The sequence below is a fragment of the Mandrillus leucophaeus genome, unplaced genomic scaffold, assembly GCF_000951045.1.
Source record: "Mandrillus leucophaeus isolate KB7577 unplaced genomic scaffold, Mleu.le_1.0 Scaffold181, whole genome shotgun sequence".
NCBI classification, from domain to species: domain Eukaryota; kingdom Metazoa; phylum Chordata; class Mammalia; order Primates; family Cercopithecidae; genus Mandrillus; species Mandrillus leucophaeus.
Window position 1 is genome coordinate 4,389,774 of NW_012101821.1, and position 22,361 is coordinate 4,412,134.

A 22,361-nucleotide genomic window follows, 5' to 3' on the forward strand; every position below is an offset into this window, starting at 1 on the left:
TGGTCTCCATCTCCTGACCTCGTGATCCGCCCATCTCGGCCTCCCAAAGTGCTGGGATTACAGGCTTGAGCCGCCGCGCCCGGCCTGAGATACACAAATTTCCATCTAGTTTTCTCGTGTGTGTGTGTGTGTGTGTGTGTGTGTGTGTGTGTGTGTTTGTGTGTGTGTAAGGCTTACTTGTGACAGATCCTCATTTTTATTATTAGTTTATATTGTTCAAGTCATTTCTATCCATAGTTAATTTTTATATTCTGATTCTTCTCTGATTATCATACTGCAACTTCATATTTTTAAAAATAAAGTATCATCTATGTTAGAAACTTAGAACTCTCTAATTCTATTATAAATTGGGTTATCTATATTTAGTGTTTTTGTTCTCACAATTTTGTTTCAGGAAGTTCATGCAGTACAATTCGTTCCACTGCAGTATCTTCTAGTGGAAAACCTTTGAGTTATTTTTTATGCATGTACATTTAAATGTTATATTACATCAATAATTATTTCTTCTTAAGAAGAGCTAGTAAGAGAATAGCTTTCTCTTAATTTTAATACTGGTGGCTCATTATCACATCGTGGTGGCCTTTGATTTGATTCTTTTCTCATTTTATTACTTTATGATATTTTCCATGAATGCCTCACTTCTAATACATCTTTACATGTGATAGTTTTCTCAAACTTTATTCTACCTGCTGATGGAAGTTTATTAAAGAACTATGCTGATTTTCTGAGCTCTATGAATTGTGCATTATTTTTTCTTATATCATAAGCCTTACATATTTTTCCTTATTCATCATCTAATATTGTTGATCTATACAGACTGTTATTAATCCAAACCGTTTGAAGAATGTGCTTGGCTTTAAGTTTCTGTGGAAACATGTGAGAGCACCTCATTCTCAGAAGAGCTCATCTGTGGGAGGACAGGTTGCTGTCCAGTGCTCCCACTCTAAAGACAATACCTGGAAGCTTTTCAACTTTCCTTTAATGAGTTGGAAATGTTTCCTCCCACTTTTTGGCATTATGACATTCTGAGTCAGTGAATTAGCAAAAATCCCCAATATGCACATAAATGATTAATATGTTTTCTCTTCTACAGCACTTCTTTCTTTTTTACAGCCCTTTTTAATGCCTGAGACACTGCTTCTTTATCTAAAAAGTAATACTTTTATTAAAGTCCTTATGGACCTCTTCCTAATTGCATTCTCTAGTCCCAATACCACTTCAGAATTACAACCACCCTTAATGTATTACTTATCACCTACATGTCATTTTCTTTTAAAAATATGTACATATTTACCAATTACATAGTTTTGTTTTTACATATTTTTAAACTTGTGTACATACATGTTTCATATTCTATAGCTGACTTTCTACTACATTTTTTTTTTTCCTCACATAAACCTTTTGAAGTTAATCAAGGTTAATGCATGTAATATAATTTTAATTATTTCAAATACTATACAGTGTGCTCTTGCACAACTACATCACTGTTTAGTCCTCATACTCACAATGAATATTTATCATAATGGTTAAAATAATGGGTTCTACAGCCATGGTGGCTGGGTTTATGGTCCAACTCTATTTTCATTTGATGAACAGCTTTTGGCAGTATTCTGAATGACTTCGTGCCTTAGTTCCCTTTTGGTAAATGTGAGACACTGTCTAAAATTACCACAAGGTGATTTTGTGAAGACTTATTAACACACACGATGCCCTGAGAAGAGCACTAAGAAATATATAACTTGGACTATTTTTACTTTTGTTGACTGTGCCTCTGAGGTCCTATCTTAAAAAAAATCATTATGCAGTCTAGTTTGATGAAGCAATTCCTTTTTGTTTTCTTCTAGTAATTGCATAGTTGTGAGTCTTACATTTAAGTCTTTAATCCATTGGAGTTGATTTTTGTGTACAGTGAAAGATAGGGGTGTAGTCTTATTGCTCTATACATGGATATCCAGTTTCCCCCACACCACTTATTGAAAAGACTGTTCTTTCCCCAGAGTATGTTCAGGGGGCTATAAATGCATAGATTTATGTCTGTATTTCCTACTTGGTTCCTTTGATATATATGCCTGTTTTGCTTTTTATTTCACCAGGACCATGCTATTTTAGTTACTGTACCCAGTTTTATGCTATTTTGGTTGCTATATTTTGGAGTCAGGGAGGGTCATGATACCTCCAGCTTTCTTATTTTTGCTTAGGATCAGTTTGTTTATCCAGAGTCTTTTGCCATTCCACATATGTTTAAAGATTTTTTTTCTTTGTGGGAAAAATGTCATTGGTATTTTGATAGGGATTACATTGAATCTGTAGATTGCTTTGATTAGTAGGGACGTTTTAACAACATTAACAACATTAATTCTTCCAATCCTTGAACACAAGATGTCTTTTCACTTATTTGTTCTCTCTTCAATTTCTTTCGTCAGTGTTTTATAGTCTTCATTGCATAGGTCTTTTCATCTCCTTGGTGAAATCTACTTGTAGGTCTTTCTTTTTTTCATAGCTATTGTGAATGAAATTGTTTTCTTGACTTATTTTACAGATAGTTTGCTGTTGACATATAGAAATGCTATTGATTTTTGTATCTTGATTTTGTATCCTGAAATGTTACTAAGTTTATTAATTAGTTCTATCAAATTTCTGGTGGAGTCTTTAAGAGTTTCTCTATATATCATCATGTTGTTGGCAAACAAGAACAATTTGATTCCCTCTTTTCCAATTTCGGTGTCCTTTATTTTTTTTGTCTTGCCTATTATTGCTCTGGCTAGAACTTCCAGTACTATGCTAAATACAAGTTGGCATCCTTGTCTCCTTTCAGATCTCAGAAGATAAGATTTCAACTTTTACCTGTTTGCTATGCTGTTAGTTGCAGGTTTATCATATATGGCCTTTATTGTGTGGAAGTATGTTTCTTCTAGATTCAGTTCGTTGAACGTTTTTACCATGAAGAGATTTAAAATTGTATTGAATGTGTTTTCAGCATCTACTGAAATGGTCATATAATTTTTTTGAGTAATTTTGTTAATATATCATATTTATTGATTTGCATATGGTGAATGATTCTTGCATCTGTGGAATAAATCTCATGTGATCATGGTGTATGACCTTTTTAATGTGTTGCTGAATTTGGTTTGCTAGTGTTTTGTTAAGGATTTGTTCATCAGGAATATTGGCCTGAATGTTTCTTTTTTCCTGTACAGCAAAGAAAATAATAAAAAAGTGAAGAGAAAACCTATAAAATGAGAGAAAATATATGCAAATTATGAATCTTAAAAAGTGTTAATATTTATACTACATAAGAAACTCAAGCAAATCAGTATAAAAAACCATACATAATTCAAATTAAAAATGAGTAAAAGACCTGAGTAGACATTTCTCAAAAGGAGAAATACAAATGGCCAGCAGAAATGTTCAACATTTGAAACACATATTCAACATATGAAAAAATGTTCACCATCCCTATCATTATAGAAATGTAAATTAAAACCATAGTGAAGCATTACCTGCTCCAGGTTAGAAGGGATATTACCAAAAATAAAAAAATAATAATAAATGCTGGCAAGGATGCAGAGAAAAGGAGACTCTTATATACTGTTGGTGGGAATAATAATTAGTACAGCCATTAGGGAAAATAGTATGGAGGTTCCTCAAAAAATTAAAAATGGAATTACCACATTTTTCAGCAACTTCATTACTGGGTGTACATCCAAAGCAAAGAAAATTGCAATTCCAAAGAGACATCTGAATGCTCATGTTTATTGCAATGCTGTTTACAATAGCCAACATACAGTGTCAATCTAAATGCCCATTTAACAATGAATGGATCAAAAAATGTGACATATGTTTATGCATGTGTGTTTGTAATATATATGTATATGTATATATGTGTGTGTATATATGTGTGTATATATATGTGTGTATACGTGTGTGTGTGTGTATGTATATACTTAATGGAATACACACATATATAATGGAATACTATTCAATCATAAGACAGAATAAAATCCTGTCATTTGCAGCAACATTGATGAACTTAGAGGATGTTATGCTAAGTGGAATAATCCAAGCACAGAAAGACAAATACAGTATGATCTGATTCATATGTGGAATCTCAGAAAGTCAATTTCATAGAAGTAGTGAAATTGGAGTGATTACCAGAAGCTGGGGAGTGTAGTGGGGAGAGGGGGATTGGAAGATGTTGGTCATTGGCTACAAAGCTACTGTTTGACAGGAAGAGTAACATTTTTTGTTCTATTATATAGTAGGGTGACTATAGCAAATAACAGTTTATTGTATATTTCAAGAAGATAGCTGGAAAAGAAGAATTTGAATGTTGTCACAACAAGGAAATGTTAAATGTTTAAAATAGATGTGGTAATTATCCTGATTTAATTTTTACACTATATATACATGCATTGAAACATCACATTGTACCTCACAAATATGCATAATTTTTATGCATCAATTATAAATTTAAAGCATTCTATTAAAAGCATATATATTGGGCCTAAATTTTTGCTATATAAAATAATACTATGTATATTCTTATACATGTATCTTTGTGAAATTTCCTAGGGACTGACTATACATGTTATTTCTTAATATAGACATACACACTAATCATTTTTCTCTTCCCCTGGCAATGAATATGATTCTTTTTCAGGTTGTAACTGTTATAAACAATGGGTAAAGCAAATATGCACAGGTCTTTTCCTCTTGTACATATGTGATAAGTTTGGTACAACTTATAGATTTGTTAATAGTGCACAGTTATTGTCTACAGTGAGTATATGAGTTTCTCATTTCTGCATATCACTATCAAAGTGTAATTTGCTCACACTTTTACTTTTGCCAGTCTCATGGTTATAATGATATATTGAGTATATTTGCATATTTCTTCACATAATTCCCAGGAAGAAGAACTGTATTTTGCCTTCTCTTTTTCTCTTCTGCTAAATGTCTCAGCATATTAGTCCCATGTTTGTTATACGTTTTTTTAAGCTCTTAGTGATCTAATGAGTTTCTTTATGCTACTTGCACAGGCTTTGGAAATACAGTCGGCCCTCTCCGTCAGTGACAGTTATCTTCTACATTCCCAGATTCAACCTACAGCAGATAGAATTTTTTTTTTCCTCTGAACTTTTTACTGGCCTCCTGCTCCCCAAAGGGTACCCTGCTTCTGCTTGCTTAATGTCTCAGAACTTTGATGCCGTTGGTCTCAGACACTACTTTACCATTCACTATCTGGCAGGTGGTTGTCTTTTGGATTGTTTGCATGGAGTTGCTGCTGTCCAGGGCATCACCAAGATTGAACTCCTCGCCATCTTCCAGTGGGCAGGGATAGATGGTGATCTCAGCCTCCAGCTTGGCCTTGATGTTCAGCAGGGCCTCTTACTCCTGGGCCTGGCGCTGTCCTTCCACCTGGGTCTGTGCCAGCTCTGACTCCCAGGTGCAGCAGGATCCCATTGAGCAGCTCCATCTGCAGGATGTAGCAGGCCTCCAGCTCCCTAAGGCTGTTCTCCAAGCTGGCCTTCAGATTTCTCATGGAGTCCAGGTCGATCTCCAAGGACTGGACTGTATGTCTCAGATCCATGAGCGTCATCTTAGCAGCTCCAACCTCGATGGACTGCGTGGTGACCACTGTGGTGCTCTCCTCAATCTAGTGCTTGTCCAGCTCCTCTCGGTTCTCCCAAGCCAGCTCATCACATTGGGCCCCGATGTCTGCCATGATCTTGGCGAGGTCCTGAGATTTGGGGGCATCTACCTCCACAGTCAACCCAGAGCTGGCAATCCGGGCTTGTAGATGTTTTACTTCCCCTTCATGGTTCTTCTTCATGAAGATCACCGCCTCCCTGAGAGCCTTGATCTCTGTCTCCAGCTGGAGCTGAGTGACATTTGTGTCATCAGTGACCTTGCGGAGCCCATGTATGTCGCTCTCCACAGACTGGTGCATGGCCAGCTCTGTCTCATACTTGGCTCTAAAGTCATCAGCAGGAAGATGGGCATTGTCGATCTGCAAAATGATGTGAGGAGTGTCCACGGTATTTGTGAAGATCTGAGCCCTCAGGTCTTCGATGGTCTTGACGTAATGGTTCCAGTCTCTGACTTGGGGTCCCTTCTTCTCCTGGTGCTCCTGTATTTTGCTCTCCAGCTTCCGGTTCGTGGTCTCCACGCTCCTCCCTCTGTCCAGGTAGGAGGCCACGCAATCCTTCAGGCTTTGCATGGTCCCCTTCTCGTTCTGGATGCCTCCCACTCCTGCCAGACCCACGGCCATCCCCACTGCCAGGCCCCGGGGTCCCATGCCGCCCTGGAAGCTGGTGGAGCGGGATACGAAGATCTGGGAACCAGAGTCCCCAGGACGTGCGTAGATGCTGGCCCCACTGCTGACCGGCACCTTGCTGGGCGCCTAGACAGAGTTCAGGGACCAGTAGTTGGTGGAGAAGGTGGAGCGAGTGGTGAAACTCATGCTTCTCAGGGAGGAGAGCGAGAGTACAGGACTCAGGCTTTCCCGATGACCAGAAAATATTTTTTTAATGGATAGTTTCGTCTGTACTGAACATGCACAGACTTCTTTTTTTCTTTTTATCGTTCTACAAAAAATACAACTATTTTCATAACATTTACATTGTATTAAGTATCATAAATGATCTAGAGATGATTTAAAATATACGGGAGAATGTGTGTAAGTTTCATGCAAATATGATGTCATTTTATGTCAGGGACTTGAGCATTCATGAGTTTTGGTATCTGTGGGAGTCCTACAACCAATCCCTTAGGGATACCCAGGGACAAGTCCCTTATAGCGCCCCATCTATAGCTACATTTTCATCTTTTCTATTTGTTTCTGATGTACAGATTACTATGTGTAATTTTAAATAATATTAAACTTAAATGTTTTGTCTATGTAGATTTGCTGTTGGTGTGTTCCTTAAAAATTTATTTGATATCCTTAAATTAAGAATATAGTTTTTGTACATTTTCATTCAAATAATTGAAAGTTTTGTTTTCATATTTTATAATGAAATAATTATATTTGTATGTGTCTGCGTGTATTTGTGTGTGTATGTGTGTGTGTGTTGTAAAATCTAGTTTGTTTTATATTCTTTTTTGGGTAAGAAACTATACCGTGATTAACTATATAATTACCTTTCCACTGTATACATTTTGTGACTGTTTCTTCAGACTTACAAGTTTATTTATATAATATCTTCTTGATTGCTTGCTTAATCATTCTTGTGGCACAGCACAGTAATTCCTCTATTGTTTCTAATAAAATGGTATAAGTACTTTATATTGATATAGCTATGTTTTCTTTTTCAAATTGTTTTTTTTTTTTTTTTTTTTTTTTCCTGCTGTATGTTTTCCCACCCTGCTAGGATATTTTGTTGTAATGGAGTTTCCTTGGTCTTTTCATTTTGTCATGTTGATAAGCAATGTCACTTTTCTGTCATTGTTTAAAGTTTTTTTACTGGATTGGCGGTTACTTGTTGTCATATCAAATTTATGTTAATTTGATATGTTATATTCCTTGTATGTGGCTACAATTTCTAAATTATAAGAGTCTGCCTCCAGTGGTCTTAGGTGAGAGATCGTGAAGTGTTTCTGGGTAGGGAGTAATTATAATTTATGTTCAGAGAATTACTACGTGCATTCCACTAAGAACGAAAGAATAGTTATTTAAAAGGAACTCTGCACTTCTTGGTGCTCCAAGTTCACACTCACTGCTTTGTGCTAGAAGTGAATAAAGCAACAGTCTGCACCTTTGTGGCAGAGGAATAGACAGAGATGAGACTGTCAGATTTTGATCATTTAATCTAAAAATGCCCCAGTGATTAGTCACTGCAATTGGCTGTTTCTGACCTGCATTAAAATTACTAAAATCCATAATTAGCTGCTAAGACCTATTATGAAATGAGCTCTAGTAGAAGAAGGATCATGTCTGTCTTGTTCGAAATTGTATCTCCATAACTGTGCACATTGTAAGAAGTAATCTTAGGGTGCACTTACTGGAGACACATCTTGAGAAGAATTTATGTGCAAGCAGGAAACCAGTAAGGTCGTGAAGAAAGCAGGACAGGCAAGGGGACAAAGCCCAGCATGGGGGTGATTTTAATGAAAGTTCCATGGAGTATAGCTTCAGCCTGACTTTGCAGGGGAAGTCTGGAATGTAAATTAAGATCCATTTTTTTTTCATACTCAAGGAAATAAGCTTTTATACTGCTATAGTAATCAGTCATCTAGTGAAGGCCACACCTGGAAGATGTAAACTCCTAGGAAGCTCCAACAGTTTATGCATGGGGAAAAAGCAGCTTGAGGACAGGCCTCAGGAGAGTCACAGGTGCTCGTAATTAGAAGCAGAGCAGCAGTACAGGAGAGATGAAGTGACCTGGGTTGAGAATTTCATATATCTGCTTCAGGAATCCCTTGCACTTGTGACATCCCATTATACTTTACATTAAGTGTATTCCAACCAAACTTTGTTATTTTTTTTTTCAAGGTGGTGATTCATCATAATTCAGTGGAAAAATATAAAAGGAGAGGTTAATGAGATGCACAAAAGCCCTGCTGTTATAGTTGGTGCCAAGGCTATATTTATTTTTTCCTCCCTCTATTACCCATTTTAGATTTCCCTTGCCCTCAACCAGCACTTCTTGTCTAAGTGGCTTACTTTGTTGCATAATATACTGGTTTTCATAATTTTATTTAGGCCATGGTTGTTGTAATTTCCTATTTAGGGCTGAAACGGGCCATGGCATATTATGATTGGCCCTAACACACAAACCAATTGGCCTCATTCATCTTCATGATGAACAAGGTTAATTACAATATGAGCAAGATAGTTCCTCTTTCCTTGCTGCCTTTCTGACATGAGGATGACAAAATAACCTAGCAGCAGAGGAGCTTAAATTTAGTGAAATGCCTACTGTAACTTGGGTGGAATCGTCCCTCACTGGAATGAAGATCTCTGGACTGATAGAACTTTGAGTTTCAAAAGCAGAAAGCACAAACATTGCGAGTGATGGTGAGTGGCCCACTGCAGTGTTCACTCACCCATGATTTCTGGATACATGTGTTTTTCCCTTTGAGCACAAAACATCATTTGTCTATAATACACACTTAATGCTAACAGTGCACCAATTCCACAGGATTTCTCTCCAAATTGACACTTTATATGAGGTATTATGGGGTTAGTTTCCTGGACTGCAAGATTAGCAGATTTTGGATAGTTCAGTATGTGGTATAACCAGTACTTTCCATTGTCACGTGCCAATTTTCACATCTTTTTGGCCACACAGTGAATCACTTGGTCAGAGACAATGTCATGTGCAATTGTATGTCAGTAAATCAGAGACTGTGGGCATTTCAATAGCCATGCTAGTAAAGACACTGTGAGCCAGAAAAACAAATCCACATTGCAATATGCTTGAGTCCCAGTAAAGACTATTTAAAATATGTTTTAGGTGGATGGTGTTTGACATAATCAAACTGTCACATATGTTCCAGTTGATTATTTTGAGGGATAGTATTATAGCATGGCTCTACACTGTCTCTCCTCCTGACATATCTAGCACTCAGGAATGGCCATTGCTGCACACTGGGGGGATTTACCCTGACAGCATTCCTCTCAGGGCACAAATGTGTGAACGTTTAGTGTACCAGAGGTTGGTTTTCAGCTTGTACAAACACAATGAATTGATCCATACATGAACACATGAATACATGATGCATGAATCAGACTTGGTTTACTTTTTTCTCCTCTAACAGTTGATCATAAAGTATCTTCTATGAGGTTACAAGTGTCAGTTGAGGGGAAAGACAGTCTTGAGTAGGTGCAGCAGCATGTGCTTATGGTCCCAGCTATTTGGGAGGCTGAGATGGGAGGATTCTTTGAGACTAGGAGTTTGAGGCTGTACTGTGCTGTGATGATTGCACCTGTGAATAGTCCCTGCACTCTAGCTTTGGCGACATAGTGAGACCATATCTCTAAAGCAAAAAAAAAAAAACAAAAACAAAGAAACAAAGACCACCTTATCTACCACAGATTCATCTAGCACCACAAGATCTGTGTAGTAGTTAAGTTATATTTGTAAGCATCTACATGACAGCCAGGACTTTCCAGAAAGCCATCTATTCCTTTTATTTCCACTCAAAAATGGAGTCCTTTTACATAATCTGTGAAGTGCATCAAGCTGTTAGTCTCAAGTGCAATAATGTATCTTGCATCCAAAGCCAAAGAAGGGTGACAATCACTATTATTCTTTAGAAAGTGTGAAGTGTAGTAACTTGGCCTTGCCTTAGAAGGGCTGTCCAGTGGGTTAGTCCTGGTCTTATGTGAAGCAGAATTCAAAGCGATATTAGAAGAGTAAGAGAATTGGTAAGGTGTGGTGGTGGCTCACGCATGTAATCCCAGCACTTTGGGAGGCCGAGGTGGGCTAATCACCTGTGGTCAGGAGTTTGAGACCAGCCTGACCAACATGGAGAAACTCCGTCTCTACTAAAAATACAAATAATTAGCTGGATGTGGTAGCACATGCCTGTAACGCCAGCTACTCAGGAGGCTAAGGTCGGGAAATAATTTGAACCCGGAGGAGGAAGTTGCGGTGAGCCGAGATCACGGCATTGCACTCAAGCCTGGGCAACAAGAGCAGCAAGAGCAAAACTCTGTCTCAAAAGAAAAAAAAAAAAAAAAAAGCAAGAGAATTATTGAAGAATTTATGTTGATGAAAAAAAGATGGGGGAAGCGGGAGCTGGAGGAGGCTGGGGGCACTGCTAGATTGAAATGATGATCTGAAATGAAAAACGAGATGGAAATAAGAAAAAGGAAGAACCTGGCCACACATAAACTAGTACTGAGTACTAGCTCCTTAATTGAATGCATAATACTCCAATATCATACAGGGTCAAAAACACTAACTGGCATTACAACACCTAGTCTGCATTGGATATTTAGAGGGAGCAACTATGCAACTCTTTCAGAGAGAAATAACAGCAATGGCAACTTCTTTCATTAAAAGTAAATTTATAAATTGTCTTATCTAATGAAAAAATCTAGTGTTAATAAGAAAGTCAATACTGTAAATAAATAAATGATCACCACATAATTTCTATTCAGATTACTAAGCTAAAGACAATTTTAAAATACATTCGATTGGGGTGCCCAAAAATATAAATAAGGGATGACTAAGACAGAAAATGGCTTCATGAAATAAAAACAAGTAAAGGTAAAACAAGAATAAATATCTATAAAAAACATATTGACTACATTGGAATATATATCTATACATTTATGTATGTCTACATCATTGCTTATATCTATACTTAAATCATCATTGATAGCCATATATTTTTAAAATTAAAAGCTATACCATCCCATTACAAAAGGAGTACAGTGAATAAAACACACACAAGCAACTAAAATAGACCTAAACTCAAATCTGGAAACATTTATATATCTGAAAGAACATACAGACAACATTTAAGAAATATAAAATATAGCTTGAGATACTCTGATGTAATTAGCCCCATTTGGCAATGAAAAGAAAAAATATCAAAGTAGAGTGAAACTTTAAGTAACTTGCCCTCAGCCATGGAGCTAATAAATAATCAAGCCAGAATGTGAACATAGTGTCTCAATCCAGAGTCATCTTCTTAAATATGACTCTCCATTACATCTAATGTTGCTTATTATTCTAAAACTCTCAAAACAAAATACTCATTACACATTTGAGTAAAAATAAAAGTTGAGAATAGTGAGCTGCAAGAAACAGTATGATACCACAAATTGTAAAAATTGATCTGTTTTAGTATAATAATTAACTATAAAAGTTACTATAAAAATGCTGAAATATGTAGTATGAAATAAGTAAAGAAAGTAAAGAAGTTATGAAAAACTTACATGAAACTGAAATCAGAAAGGGAGAAATAAATCTTTTAAATACTTATAAACAGAAAATATAAATATGTTGATAGAAGTACCTTCCCTACCTACTTCCTAATATTAAATATTCATATTGTTATTTTAAGTTGTCTAATTACTTATTTTGATTTTATACAAAATAGTAAAAACTTTTTCATTTGCTTTAACAAATTCATATGATTAGTATCCATTAATGAATAAGAAACATGAAATATTCCACTAGCATTCCTTTCTTTCTCCACCTTCTAATTGTTATTTCTCAAGTTGCTATATTCACACTAACAGGATTTGTAACATTTATATTTTTAGTTAATTGTTTAGGCATAATTTTAAATGTGAGGCCCACATTTGATGATTTAACTAAAGTTGCTTTGTTCATTCTCTTAGGTGGCTGGATTTTATCATTACGTATTTTTTTCTTTTTAGAAATAATTTAGTTGCTATGTAAAATTTCGTGCTTACATTTATAAATTTTGGTAGATATTGCTGTTTTATCTGCATGGTAAGGAGAAAATGGAAGAATTTTATGTCCCCCACTATTGACAAAGAAACAACCACATTTATTTATTTGCTAACCCCATCTCCCATCTAATTAACTACAAATTATTTCTAGAGTTCCTATCAGAAATATTGAATAAAAAAGGTAAGACATGGAAGAGTACATATTGCATGATTTCATCTATATAAACAAACACAGTCAAAATAAGTTCATAGATACACATAAGGATAGCATTTACCCTTGCACAGGTAATGACTCAAAAAGGTAGAAGGGAGGATTAGGGATTTCTGGGAATGTTTGATGTTTTCATCTGAATGTTGGTTACATGACTGATTATACAGAAGTGGTTTGGTCAAAATATATTGAGCTTTTAAATTATAACTTCAGCACCTTTCTGAATGAATATTATACTTGATAAAAAGTTTATGTTTTAAAAAGACATGAACATTTTACTTCTTTCTAAGCAGCATACGCTAAGCATATTATATCCCGAAGCACATTCAATGCTCACAAAATCACCATGTTATTTGCAATTATTCTTCTCATTTTATACATAAACACACACATACACTGAGAATTTTAGTGGTAGAGTGACTGGTACAATTGACCAGGCAGGAGAAAGTTCATCTGAAGATTTGAGCCTGGATTCTGCTGTCAGAGCCTGAGCTTGCTCCTGACTAGCAGCTGTGCTTTACTTCAGGCCATTTCCATGCCAAGAGAAGGCAACACCCTTGCTAGAGTTCATCTGTTGCTAGAGTTCATCCAAAGTCTTGGCATTTGTACCTCCCTCAACTTTAACATAATTCCTTTATGTGGTGCAAAACCTCTAATGAATTTACTTTTGGCCTGGGGGTGGTGGGGACACTAACTACCCAAGAAAAGTTTTAGCTGCAATCTCAATCATCAGTTTGCTTGTACGTTTCCCATCTCTCTTAAGTCATCTTTTTGTGAAGTATGACGTTGTAAAAAATTAGGCTTTGTAAGAAATGTAAATCCAAAGAGTTAAATTATTTGCTTCTAACACAAATTATCATTCAAGGACTAAGAGAAAGTTCTGATTTTTTAAAAATCAACTTTTGCAGGCAGAAAACATGAGCTTGTCTCAATAGGGTATTTCATGAGGGACAGTTTCTTAATGCAGATGAGACAATCTGTCTTTGCTAAAGAATGTTCTCTTTGGGGAAAAAATAGGTTCCATTTCAACACTCCACAAGTGATAAGTGAAGCATTTCAAAAATAGAAGCTCCTAGATGTGTTGATGAGACAATATGTCAGTGCTAAGAGAAAAAAAAAAAAAAAAAAAAAAAACCTGCTTGAAAAGGCTAAACTTCACCCTGTCTCCACATGCCAGTTATTTAAATTTCTACAGCTGTGTAGCACAAACAAACCTTATGGTTTAGAAGCTGGAAGAAGAGGTGATCATTTTCATCCAGTAATTAATGTTTAATGAAAAGTAGGTATTTCTACAAAATAAACATTGCATTAAAATTTCCCTTTTAACACAATAAGATCATACTTAATAAAAATACTTAATTTCAGAATTTAAAAAGAAAAATAATGTAAGAAATCAGCCCTACACAGATGAACAAAACATAAGTCACCTGCTGATTTTCACTGTGTTGAGATTATAAAGATATTAAACTTGAAATCAGGAAACCTAAATGTAATTATTATTGTATTTCTGTTTTCCCTATGTGATCTAAGACAGAATTCTTAATTGTCTGGTTGTCGGTATTTCAATTTAGGAAGATTAGGAAGTTGGATTAAATTCTCTTCAAGGTTTCTGTAGCTCTGGAAATTTCTGATTCCATGATATGCAAAAACATCCCACCACAACTTCATTTTTGTTTAAGAAAATGTACCTATCAGAAAGTTTTTGTGCATGCCATTCCCATTGAATTCAATATCTTTCTTACACTCTTGATTTAATTAATGCCTATTTATTTCTCTGGGACATAAAAGCCACATCTATAAGAAAATGTTCTCCCCAGATTAATGGCTATGTCAAGTCTCTTAATATTGGTTCCCATTGGTTTTACACTTACTCACTCATGTCACACTATATAAAAAATTATTAAAAAAAAAAAAGGTTCAAGTGAAAATAGATAAAGAGAACAGTCTGTCAAATGACCCCATGTTTAGCAAATAATATTAATGAAGGACCTAGGGTTTCTAATAAAATCTGATGGAAAAGGACCTATTCCTATTCTCTTCATTTAACCTAGGAAAACCCTGGGCCAACCTCGACTGCTCTTCCTTACTTCCATCTGAAGAAGACAATTGAAAACAACAAATCCTGTATCTTGGTTTTATATTTTTCTTCACCTTTATTTTTTTTCTATCTCTGTCTGTTATTATACTGACAATGTGACTATTTAAATAAAACTTTGGTCAAAATTTGATTCCTCATGCTTTGCAGAATTCGTTCAATTTCCTTTTATGCATGTATTCTGGTAGAAAAAGCCAAAACTAATCTTACATATTACTTTGTAATAGCCCAAAACACCTCACAGAGATTTTTATTTGTACATTTTTACCAGATCACATTCATTTTTGTATGTTTTCTACATTTTCATTCATGTAAATTGATTTTTAAATTTGTATAAATTTAATGGGATTCACGTTCAATTTTCCTGCATTCACTGATTGCATAGTGGTGAAGTCAGCGCTTTTAAGATATCCATCACCCGAATGATGTATGTTGTACTTATTAAGTACTTTCTCATCTACCATGTCCTTCCCACCCCCTTACTTTTCTAAGTCTCCATCGCCCCTCATTCTACTCTCTACATCCTTGTGCACACATTATTTAGCTCCCACTTATGAGTGAGAACATGCCATATTTATTTTTTCTGTCTCACTTGTTTTACATAAGATAACGGCCTCCAGCTCTAATACGGTTTGCTCTGTGTCCCTACCCAAATTTCATTTCAAATAGTTATCTCCATGCGTCAGGGGATGGACTTGGTGGGAAGTGATTGAATCGTGGAGATGGATCCCCCTATGCTGTTCTCATGATGATGAGTTCTCATGAGAGCTGATAGTTTTAAACATGTTTGGCTGTTCTTCCTTCACTGTCTCTCTTGCTGCCTTGGAAGAAGGTGCCTGCTTCCCCTTTGCTTTCTGCCATGATTATAAATTTCCTGAGGCTTTCCCAGCCATGTGAAACTGTGAGTCCATTAAACCTCTTTTTTTTTTTTTTTTTTTTTTTTTTAATTACTCATGCTCAGGTAGTATCATTATAGCAGTGTGAAAACAGACTAATACTGGAAATTGGTACCAGGAATGGGATACTACTATAAAGATAACCTGAAAATATGGGGGTAACATTGAAACTGGTAACAGGCAGAGGTTGGAAGAGTTTGGAGGGCTTGAAAGAAGACAGGAAGATGTGAGAAAGTTTGGAACTTCCTAGAGACTTGTTGAATAGTTTTGACCAAAATGCAGAGAGTGATATGAATGAAGTCCAGGCTAAAGTGGTCTCAGATAGAAGTGGGGAACTGATTGGGAACTGGAGCAAAGGTCACTCTTGCTGTGCAAAGAGACTGACAGCATTTTTCTCCTGCCCTAGAGATCCATGAAACTTTGAACTTGAGAGAGATGATTTAGGGTATCTGGCGGAAGAAATTTCTAAGCACCAAAATATTCAAGAGGTGACCTGGCTTATTCTGAAAGCATTCAGTTATATGCATTCACAGAAAGATGGTTTGAAATTGGAACTGATGTTTAATAGGGAAGCAGAGCATAAAGGTTTAGAAAATTTGCAGACTGACCAAGTGGTAGAAAGAAAAACCAATTTTCTGGGGAGAATTCAAGCCAGCTGCAGAAATTTGCATAAGTAACAAGGATTCAAATGTTAATAGTCAAGACAAAGGAGAAAATGTCTCCAGAGTAAGTCAGAAATCTCACAGCAGCCCCTCGTATCACAGTCCTGGAAGCATAGGAGGGAAACATGGTTTTGTGGGTCAGACCCAGAACCTCACTGCTCTGTGCAGCCTTGGGACTCCATGCCCTGTGTACCAGGTGCTTCAACTCTAACCATGGCTAAAAGGGGTCAACATACAACTCATGCTCCTGCTTCAGAGGCTGCAAGCCCCATGGCTTGGCAGCTTACATGTGGTGTTGAGCCTGTGGGTGTGCAGATGACAAAGGTTGTGCTTTGGAAGCCTGCATCTAGATTTCAGAGAATGTATGGAAATGCTTAGATGTCCAGGCAAAAGTCTGCTGCAGGGGCAGAGCCATCATGGAGAACCCTTTCTTAGGCAGTGAGGTAGGAAAATGTGAATATGGGGCCCCCACACAGAGTCCCCATGGGGGCACTGCCTAGTGGAGCTATGAGAAGGGGGCCACCATCCTCCAGACCCCAGAGTTATTGATCCACCAACAGCTTGCATGTGTGCTTGGAAAAGCCACAGGTACTCAACATGAGCCCATGAAAGCAGCCACAGGGGTTGTACCCTGCAGACCTACAGGGATGGAGCTGCCCAAGGCCTTGGGGTGATCAACATGCCCTGGATGTGAGACTCGGAGTCAAAGGAGATTATTTTGAAGCTTTAAGATTTAATGTGTGCCGTGTTAGGTTTTAGACTTGCATGGGACCAGTAACCCCTTTGTTTTGGCCAATTTCTCCCATTTGAAACAGAACATGTACTCAATGCCTGTTGTATCTTTGAAGTAACTAACTTGCTTTTTATTTAATAGGCTCATAGGCAGAAGGGACTTGCCTTGTCTCAGATGAAACTTTAGACTTTGACTTTTGAGTTAATATTGGAATAAGTAAGACTTTGGGGATTGTCGTGAAGGCATGATTGGTTTTGAAATGTAAGAATGCTGTGAGATTTGGGAGGGACCAGGGACCGAATAATATAGCTTGACTCTGTTCCCCACCAAAATCTCATCTCAAATTATAATCCCCACATGTCAGGGGAAGGAGTTGATGGGAGGGTATTAAATCATGGGGACAGCTTCCCCCATACAGTTCTCATGATAGTGAGTTCGTTCTCCCAGAATTAGTGGTTTTCAAAGTGTTTGGCTGTTCCCCATTTGCTCTCTCTGTCTCCTGCTGCCTTGGAAGAAAGTTCCTGCTTCCCTTTCACCTTCTGCTCTGAGTGTAAGTTCCCTGAGGCCTCCCAAGACATGTGGAACTGTGAGTCAATTAAACCTCTTTTTAAAATAAATTATTCAGTCTCAGGTAGTATCTTCATAGCAGTGTGAAAATGGATTAATACAAGTTCTTTCCATGTTGTTGCAAAAGACGCTTGATATAGTTTGGATTTTTTTTTTCCCCTATCAAATCTCATGTTAAAATATAATTCCCGCTGTTGGAGGTGAGGCCTGGTGGAAGGTGATTGGATCATGGGGGCTGGTTTCTCATCAACGGTTTATCATCATCCCATCTCCTTGGCACTGTCCTTACAATTGTGAGTCAATTCTCATGACATCCTCTCTCTCTCCTGCTTTCATTATGTGACATTTCTGCTCCCACTTCACTTTTCACTATGATTGTAAGTTTCCTGAGCTTCCCACACCCATCCCCAGAAGCTCAGCAGATGTCAAGAACACGCTTCCTGTACAGCCTGCAGAACTATGGGCTGATTATACCTATTTTCTTTTTAAATTACCTGTCTCAGGTATTTCTTTACAGTAAAGAAAGAACAGCATAATACAACATGATTTCACTATTTTGTAATATTTAATTATATATATGTATATATGTATATATGTGTGTGTCTATGTATATGTGTGTGTGTATATATATGTATGTGTATACATACACACACACACATACATGCCACATTTCTTTGTCCAATCACCCGTTGATGGAAAATTAGGTTGATTCCATATCTTTGCTCTTGTGAATAATGCCATGATAAAATACATGTTTGTTATCTTTTTGATGTAATGATTTTTTTCCCCTTGGATATATAACCAGTAATTGGATTGCTGGATTGAATGGGTTTAAATGAAGTCTACTTTTAGTTCTTTGATAAATGTCCATACTTATTTTTGTTGTTTTTCTTCTATCTCTATTTTGAATTTCTATTCAAATTGTGTTGGACATCATAAATTTCCTGATGATTTAACTTATCCTCTAATGCCAAGACCAACCTGTCTTTGTGGATTTTTAATTTGTTTTTGTGCAATTGTTCAGACTGCTCGCTCCATGCAATTATGACAGTTTACAGAAATAATTAAAAATGGCATCTCTGTGGGCAACATTCTTTCATCATTTCAGCATGTCATGCTTACCTGTTACAGTTATGTTTCTTTGCTCTTTTTTTAAACATTAAAAAATATGGGTAATAGAATTTATCTTCTTTAGTTATGTTGAACTAGAAGTCTCTATTTGGACACTAAAATAGCAAATTTGGGAAGTAGAGCATGTCATGTTAATGACATATAAATCATATAAAAATCCCTAGTTTGAAATAAATAAACATGGCTCTTTGTTCATGAAACAATGATTTATTCCTTATTTTAAAGATGTTATAAAATCAATAACTTTCTTATTTTTACTGTCACCTGGAGGTGATGTATTAATATTGCTGTCATTGTTTTACTTGGCCTGACAACTCACATCTAATGCAGAAAAACAACTTGTTTCTTGTCTAATGCATTACTGCTATGTGCAGTCATCCATTGGTGATCAATACACTGGTAGCAACACCTCCACTTATTCCTGCTGCTTAGCACATATAAACATAATGGTTTACAACAGCAAAAACTAATGAACTATAGATACACATATAAAAATAAATAATCTTAACCATCACGTTTTTGGAAGTAAAGCAATTTGGAAGTACAATAGTATGTGTCAAGTGTTGTAAAATATTCAAAACAAAAGTATGTATTTATATGTAATAGTATAAAACATGCATAGGGCTAATTAACCATGTAATCATGATATGTAAGGCAATGGAACATGGAACTATGACTCTATTTGTAATCATTTTTACTGTATAGCCAACTGAAGCAAATGTGGCAAAATACTAAACTTAAAAAAGCTAGGAGATGGAAAAGAAGCAAAATAAAAGACTGGTGAACCACGCAGATAAAAGTCCACCTGAAATTCTGATGCAAAGGCATGTTATATATTTGTAATCTTGGTTATGTCACTTTATATCCTTTATTATGGGTTTCTTCATCTATTTCTGACTGTCTAGGTCTCCTTATGTGTTGGGTTCCCATTCTTTTTTTTTTTTTTGAGATGGAGTTTTGCTCTTGGCGCCCAGACTGGAGTGTAATGGCACAATTTCGGCTCACTGCAACCTCCACCTCCCAGGTTCAAGTGATTCTCCTACCTCAGCCTCCCAAATAGCTGGGATGCCACCACGCCCAGCTAATTATTTTTATTTTTAGTAGAGACGGGTTTTCCCCCTGTTGGCCGGGTTGGTCTCAAACTCCTGACCACAGGTGATCTGCCCGCCTTGGCCTCCCATTCTAATATTAAAATATGTACTATTAAATGTGTTATCCTAAATTATAAAGTTAAGCTTATAGGATTAGTTGAAAATGTCAAGATTCAAGCTTTACAGAATAAAGGAATGTTAAAGAACACATAGCAACAGAATTATCTTAGTTGACCCTCCAGGTATACTAAATGTTCAGATATTCAGGTTTTTTTTTTTTCAAGTTTTACTGAAATATCAGGCTCTCAGATAATTTATATTTAGTCCAATATATTTGTTTAAAATACAGATAACTCAAACTTGTCATTTTCAAGTGTCAAGATTTAGTTGTGTCAATTGCTTTTTTGTTAGGCAATTATAATAATAAAGTATCAAGGTAGAAAAACCCTAGAGCTCATTCCTTAAAATATATATCTTACTTATATTGGAAAAAAATACAATATATATCATAAAGCAACATCTCAAACAATTCAACATATTTCTAGGTTACTAACCAAAAAGGCAGGTTTTTAACCTTGTGGTCACTCAGTGAATTACTGAAACCTTGAGAAGAGACTAGATATTCTGAGTTTCTGCCAAGCATCTGTTCAAATCACAGAAGATGTTGCTTAATAGCCATAAACATTAATTCATCAAATTATTATTTTAGTAATTACTGATTATTATCATTTTTAGGGCTAGAAGAATGTTTTCTTTTATTTTAATTTATGCCTAACAGCTATCACAGAAAACAGACGTTCAATAAATTGTTGCTGAATAAATGAACATACATATGTTGTGTGTAGGAACTCACGTTATCTTTTTAAAAGTTTTGTTTTATTTATTTTTGTATTCATTCATTTATTCATTTACTCATTTTAGAGACATGGTCTTACTTTGTTGCTCAGGCCGAAATGCAGTGCATTCATAGCTACCCTGGCTGTTTCATTTATTTAGTTAGTTTTTTTGGAGAGAGGAGATCTCGCTATATTGCCTAGCTGGTTTCAAACTCCTGGCTTCAAGCAATCTTCCTGCCTTGGCCTCCTGAAGTGCTGAGTTTACAGACATGGGTCACCACACCTGGCCCTGTTTTATTTTTAATTGATGAATAATAATTGTATATATTTGTGGGGTGTGATGTGATGTTTTAACACATGTAGACATTGAAAAATGATAATGCTAGCTGTTTTAAATATGTTATGTTATATAATCTCAGTACAATCCTATGAGTAAAATAGCATTACTTTTCTGCTCTCTTGATGAGACATTAAAGAATTTTCCTAGGTTCATACAATGTCGGAGCCAGGATTCACACTTTAAGGATTTTGACTCCAAACCAATGATTATTTGTTCCCACATAGTAATGCCTGACCAAATCATGTCACCCTATCCTAAAATTTTATTTTACATTACTCTGCAATCAACACACATGAAAACTATACAAAATACAATGTTCTAAAATGAGGCCGGGAGTGGTGACTCATGACTGTAATCCCAGCACTTTTGGAGGCTGAGGCGGGCGGATCACCTGAGTTCAGGAGTTCAAGACCAGCCTGGCTAACATGGTGAAACCCCATCTCTAACAACAAAAAAAAAAATACAGTGTTCTAAAATAACAGACACATTAAATTACTTGAGTTAAACACTTATATACATTCATTCTATAAAAATCTAATTTTGTGGAAATTAAATTATTAATATATCATATTATTGCACTGTAATGTGATTTAGCATGTTAATTTATTCAATACTATATTTTTCATATTTCAGTAATCAAAATTTTTCTAACTGGAGGAAAATATCAAATGTTATTGCACATGAACATGGGTACAAAGATCCTTCAAAGTATCACTGAATCAAATGTAACTTTGTGAAAGGGCATGTGTTACATATTAAAATCACACGGAATTTGTTTCATGAATAAGAGAAGGGTTCAATATTCATAAATAAATAAATTTAATTCATCATGTTAATAAATTACATAAGAAAAATCAAAAGATGCAAAGAAAACATTCAACCAAATTAAACACCCATTTATGACTACAAACTCTCAAAATACTAGAAATAGAAAGAAACTTCCTTAACATAAAACCAGGTTATACACAAAAATGTATATGTACATTATACTTAAATGCAAGCGAATGCAACTTTCCCTTTAAGATTAGAAACAAATCAACTGTTCAAGTGTGTTTTGCCTCTTCATTCTCCTTCAATGTCTCCTTAACCAGTGCAGGAAATCAAAGGAATATAGATAGGAAGGAATCATTAAAATTGTATTTATTTGCAGATAAACTTGTTTTCAATGTAGAAAACTCTGTATTTGTATGCTAAACATTGTAATATGATATTATGTTGTTAAACTTGATATGTTAGACAGTTAATTTATCTAAAAATACAATTATTGTATTAAAGTTTATAAAATACTACCAACCATTTCCCACACTATTCCCATCTACATAATGAATATTTTCTAAGTTAATATAGCAGATGTATGTGTTAATTTCTCTTTTTGCTCTAAGCATTTTAGAATAATTTTTCTAATGAATAAATCCAAAGTTAC

At 35.8% G+C, this 22,361-nt stretch overlaps 1 pseudogene; it reads right to left on the reverse strand.

The window, feature by feature from the left end:
- Positions 1-5,184: 5,184 nt before the first annotated feature.
- On the reverse strand, positions 5,185-6,463 carry LOC105537925 (annotated as a pseudogene).
- Positions 6,464-22,361: the final 15,898 nt, after the last annotated feature.